The sequence below is a fragment of the Varroa jacobsoni genome, unplaced genomic scaffold (genome assembly GCF_002532875.2).
Source record: "Varroa jacobsoni isolate VJ856 unplaced genomic scaffold, vjacob_1.0 scaffold_747, whole genome shotgun sequence".
Taxonomy (NCBI): Eukaryota; Metazoa; Arthropoda; class Arachnida; order Mesostigmata; family Varroidae; genus Varroa; species Varroa jacobsoni.
The window spans coordinates 1-6,407 of NW_019213649.1; positions in this window are offsets into that span (position 1 = coordinate 1).

Sequence of the window (6,407 nt, forward strand, 5' to 3'; positions counted from 1 at the left end):
TGTAATATCATTATTGAATAGTATTTTGGTTAACGTAGTCCTTTTATTAAACAGGCTCATTTCGCGCAGAGGTAAATGTGAGTACTTTCTATTGTGTACTACGTACAGCATACTTTTAATGATGAGTGAGTATATGCTTTACAGTATAATATATGGTACAATAGTTACTTTGATAAACTCTTGAGAGTTAAGCTCTTAGTCTGCCAGCTCTGTTTTACGAAATAATTGATTTCGAATTAAATGTCGAATCCATAAAAAATTAAATAGGGGAAGTGCCTTGGCCGAGGGTTTTTACGAAAAACACATGAAACCTGATAATTCAATCTTCTGGTTAAAACCACTGGATGAGATCGATTCCTTTGTGTCAGGTTACTACTTCGCTTCGAATTCGATAGCGTGGCAGCTAACAACGTATTGAAACATACGTACACACTACTATCTCAATGCGTCACACAGGCCTATCCCTGTGACCTGTATGCCTGCATGTGACCCTTGGGATACCTATAATTTCATAGTTCTACGTATCTATCGTCTCTGTTTTGTGTACGCGGAGTATTGGTGTAGCCACTACATTCAAGCTCTTGCGCTGCTCCCTTATCCTACTCTGTTTTGGGTTTGTTTGTTGAAGATTGCAATGCATCCGGCGTCGAAGCTTGTAGAAAAGGATAACCCTATTGTTTGGCCATGTCTTCTCCGACTACATGAGACAGAGCAACGCTGTCGTCCTTATTGACCCGACAAATCTTTCCCCTCCAAGGTTTTTCCTTCTCCTTGCACGATCGGGAACCGCAATTTCGTTTGTTGTGAGATGATTTCGCGCATGTATCATCGAACAAGAACTCTCTTCGTCTGCAGCTTGTGGTTCTGACTCGCGCTTTGAGATCTGTACAGTATAATAATGGATCGTAAACCTCGCTCTGTCCAAAAATCGCCTTCGATCGGCCGGAGTCTTGCTTTATCAATGCTTTGTAGTAACACAAATACCAGTACAAAATGCATGAATATATTGCTATCAGTGGACAAACGCGACAGCTTGTCTCAAATCGAACCTCACCCCATATCGCCTGCTTCGGCAGGAGTCGATCTAATATGATTATCCTACGATAGATAGGACAAAACGCTAAGGCGTTCGTGACCGCTCAGGTTTGTGCACAGTCTGAATGCGGGATGTTGTTGGTTTGACTGACATCTTCTATACGAGACGCATTATATACCGGGTAGAGGGAGTTGTAGCGATTTACTGTATTTTACTGTCTTGCTGCTTTAGTAGATGTAAAATGAAGGCTCATAGTAGTGATCACTCAACGCATATGAACTCACTCCTCATTGTGGGCAAATGTAAATTTAGCACCATTTTTGCAAGGTGTTATAGCTTAACTTGAGTCTAAGGATCACAACTGCATTATCAGTTGGTAAGATCACACTACTTGGCACATCTGTCCAATTTGAAAAGTGAACAAGCGGTGAAAGTGTTGTAATTAAGCTTTATGCAGAAATATAAACCTAAGCAGCTGGCGTGGTGTAAACCTTATACGATAACTGCTTACGTTTCAAAAACATATCATACATGTTGTTGTGGGTTAGCAAGGCAATGTTGTTTACAATATACGTGTTTATATTTCAACGGATATATACATCAAGCATCTTACCCTAAAGAGTGGTCAGGCCAAGTGTAAAGGAAGTCAAATCGAATTACGAGCATTGCATTAGCTGAGCATTTTGGAGATGGTCACATCTTATACGATAGAGTTTAGAAGCAGACAACCACAGAATCTGAAAGCAGTAGCTGGCTCTTGTTTCTAAACGAAAATTTTTTTTTGTTTGAAAAACCGAAAACGATTTCGAGAATCGAGATTTCATTTTTAAATATAAATAACAAGTGTAATTTTTGAATATGTCGATAATATGTTATTTGAACTATGAAACGCTATGAGAAGTGAATTAAAATGAATAGTAGACGAACATCATCGATTACAAGAATCGTATTCTTAAGGACTAGTATATAGATTGTGTATAAACATTCAACATCAGAGTCATATATCCTATGTGAGTTTGGTTATATATTTCTATACATATGCCTAGGAAATGAACATTCGACACAAACCGAAAACAATGCACCTACCCGCCTACCATTATAGCTCGGCAGTAATACAAATGGCTAATGTGTGCTACACAAGCTGTTTCTCATTAGATATCACTATGCTTCCGTAACTGCTTTACGTTATCTATTAAGAGGTTGACAATCTGTGAATATTGATACAGTGATCATTACTTTTCGAGTAACCCATTTCTGTTAATTCCAATTTTACTCCGCTTTCGTTGCTAAAAGAGCTAGACTTTAACGCCAACTTTATCAATTCAAGATTTGTCGACACTGTCGCTCCTGGATTATTATTATTATTATTAGTTACTTAACAAGATCAGCATTAATTAATTAATATGGGCTTAAAACACAACTGAATTTGTGATCTAACCTACGGTCGAAAAATTGATCTATGCTTTTATATGGATAATTAGCGCTATGAATGGCTAAATCCATTATGAGTGAGATCCATACCTATGGAACTGGAGATAGCTGGTTCGAAAGTTGCCATGCCACCTACTGTGGCGGTGCTACCTTAACTTTGAAATGTCTTCGTCCGCTTCTTCTTATTTTCTTGAATCTAGCATAAATATCAGCCAATACAGCTGCGACCTCAAATTTAGAACCCAATGTTACTTGTTACCTAATGTTATTAGTTTATCATTTGTCATTTAGTTATTTACCTTCGCTGCCTTAATTCCTGGCGCCATATTTTATAGAGCTCTGGTCCTGGATCACCACGCACAACTCTGGCTATAATGGAACCTCCCAGTTGTTCGATAAGTAGTCTGACCCGGGTTTGCTCGGCTTGCTCAGACTGGCTTTGGTAGTAAGGTGGTGGCGATGGCTGCTAATCCAGGAGGCCAACGAACGTATAAGTGGCATGCCCTGTCGCGCCATATTGTCCACAAATCCCTAATGTTGCCGTTAACCAAGCCGTCCGCTCCGCTCATTGGGAAGGAGAAAAGCCCTCTGCGTTCACGCCAAAGTCCATTCGTGTCAGCCATATCAGAGTACCATCTACAAGGATCACATATAGCGGAAATCAAGCTAACCAATATTGAACACTGGAGGACTATAAACTGTACACAAGGAAAGCCGGAAAAGAAGCGCGCTAAGCAACGGTCACTTGATCAAGCTCAGCGAAATTGTTAGCTGATCCATTATTTCAGCGACATATTCAGACTTTCAATGATTATAACTTGGATTCGAGCAACTTGTATTCTATATATCTCTGTACTAGCATATTCTATATATAGAATTGGACATGAATAGATAAGTCTTTAGATATGTTGTACCCGCATAAAATTTCAGCCAGCGCCTGTGTTGTGAAGAGTTTTATGAATACTCTTCTACGAAGCGAACCAATTGATGGTTTTATTTAAAGCGATTGGCGTATAGCACTTGAAATTACTTAGTCTCAGCTGTTTAAGTCTTAGGACCGCATCCTGGGAATCTTGCAAATTGTGAGGCCTATCTTTCACGTTATTACATTCAACAGAGGTAATAATTCCTTTTTCTTAACTACAAATTGGATATGAAACCTGATAGAACACCAGATAATGGTTACTCTCGCTATACAGAAGGCGCATGTACGTTAGAACAGAAGTGGTCCTATTTTTTTTTTCTACTTGTTAAAACTGCAAGTTCGACAAGAGAATTTCTCTGTACAGCGTGCAGTCGATAATGCTGAACATTGATTCTCGGATACGTGGGACTCTGTTTTACACCCAAAATAGGACGATCTGAATAATGTCATCGTGGGTCTCCATTTCACCAGTGACTTAAATCTTTCTCATTCGTTCTGACTGTACGTTATCCTACGATCTAATTTTGACGCGGCTGGCTAGAGTAAATTAGTGCTCTGTATTGAGTTTAATCTACCGTTGAATTTCTCAGGTTCTCACACTTCCACCGTAGGTATGCGATTGTTTTTTAAATACTTTTCGTTTTTTGCCAGTCGTGCGGTAAATACTAGCCTCGAACGAACGCGTCGCCAATTAATCATTAGGGATATATTAACAAAACACTTTGAATTTAAAGTGCAAATTTGGGGTTTTTGAATTTGTTGAAACAGGATAAACACAATATGACTAAACTTTATAAATTGTGCTACATTTCTTACTTGAACTGCAAAATACTAAATATTATCTTTACGGGGAAATAATTTTATTGGAAATTTAAAAATTAGCACTTATTTCAACACGTCATTTTGGTCCTGATGGGCTAACACGGCTGCGGAGTTCTTGTGCTACGGCCGACATGTAGCCTGCGTGGAAGACACGTGCTCAAAATGAGATGGCAACATCATGTTATCGAAATGTACACCGGGATGGATCACACACGCGACGTAAGTTCCTTTTACACTGGCTTGTTTCTTGGCATCCGCGTCGCCTAGGGCAAGGTGATGTTAGCGGGGCTCCAGCTTTGTGTGCTATGCCAAACTTCCCCTCGTAGATCTCAACCGCAGTTCGTCTTTACCGTGTGTCAAGAACGCGGTCGCCGGCCTGGCGGATTGTAAATGATGATAAATCTCTTTCGCCAAGAAGAAAAAGAATGCGTTTCGTTGCCTAAACGGGCATATTTTGAAACAACCAAAATTAATAACCGTTAAAAAGAATGCCAAATTATCCTTCGTCGGGGCAAGACAAACTTTGCCACATAGCCAAAAATGGAGTAATAGATGTCAACAAAGCTCTGATGTGAAGGATGGTTATAGTCGGAACAATATACATAAAACGTAACTTACGCTACGTTTCAAGGTACACAGATGAGTGCACATTGGGAGATTAGATACGTTTTAGCGTTTTAAAAGGATTATTGATTTTCAAATTATCATACAAAGAAATCCACGACATTAGATAGTACACATATATTGAATAACGTAAACATTACCCCTGACTTCCTGCTGATGCTCACTTGTTGTGCGATAGAGGCAGCATTATTGCTAAAGAGCCTTAGAATCACACTCAGTGACACGGTTCTCGTTTTGAAAACGTGCTTGATTTTTATTTCGCGGCCTATTTTTCCTGCGCTACATCATATATGCATCAAAATTTAGACTTCATGAATGGCCCAAACGCAGCCTGAAATCCGTTTAAAAGGCTTAAATTGTATATTTAAGGCTTTGACCAGCATAGAACAAAGAAAGGGCGCCGTTCTAAAGAAAAACACAAATCAATGTCCAAATATTAGCGTTAGTGTACCTACAAAATGCGTCTCGTGTGGGTTTGAACCGTGTGGGTTAGTAGAAAAAGACCAGGTCTATGCATGAGACCACTTGGGGGAATGAAGTGTCACCGTGGGCGTTGCCAGCATTATGGTTTCGGTTTCCAATTTTTACACAGTTGTTAGATAGACCTTGAAGGCACCGTCTCAGCTTTTGTTATCAAAAAGTTCTTTCAGAAATATAACAAGATGGCTGACATTTCATAACATCAATTAATTCTATCATTATTATTATTGGTACGTTGACAAATCAGACCGTTAGCGGCCCTGTAGTTCACTTAAGATTCGTACAATCAACAAAAAAAGTTAGCACAAGTACAGTTGGGAACGAGCTTTGCAAAGTTACACTTTGGCGCCTTGTCATAGCAGTTCAGAGCTTAACGACGAGAATTTCCCTGCTGTCTATAAAAAAAAAAAAAAAGTAATTCTATAAACAAATTCCGGCTTCATATGTGATGTTCAATGCTCGTTTAAAGACCTACACATTTGTAAAGAAACTACGTTTTTGTTTTAATAGTTATTAAGGAAATGGGTGTATCTACGATCCTTAAGTGGTAGTGGGTACAACACCACCTAAATACGGATACATAAAACAAATTCAACGAACTATCTCTGAGCATTTGTTGTTAATAGCTGCGAACGAATAAAAAATTCAATGGTTTTAATAGAAGTAAAACTCACGTTTCCATGCTATTATGTCCTTGCGATAGAACACTGATAACGTGCTCGCCTACTGCTAACTTTAAGAAAACCTGAGATGTTCTAGTTCCAAATAGTAATTCAAGCTACCTAGGTTTGGAATTCCACAGTAATAAGCAACTATTTTAGGCGTGAACCTTGGTTTATGATCATGCATTTAGCCCTCTTAGTTTCTTACAAAGAAGATGAGGTTTTCATGGTACAAAGCTGTTGCTTTTCGTGTTGTCACAGTTCCCTTTGTGCGAGCGGAGACGAAGGCTGAAAGTAAAAAGCATCACTACCAGGGGCCGATGTTTGCTTTTTTTCATTATCCATAGGGTTGTCCTGTAAATATCTAATATATTCGAATGCAGCCTGGCTTTCACTACGTATGGAGGGGTCTTTTCAGTTTACTTAT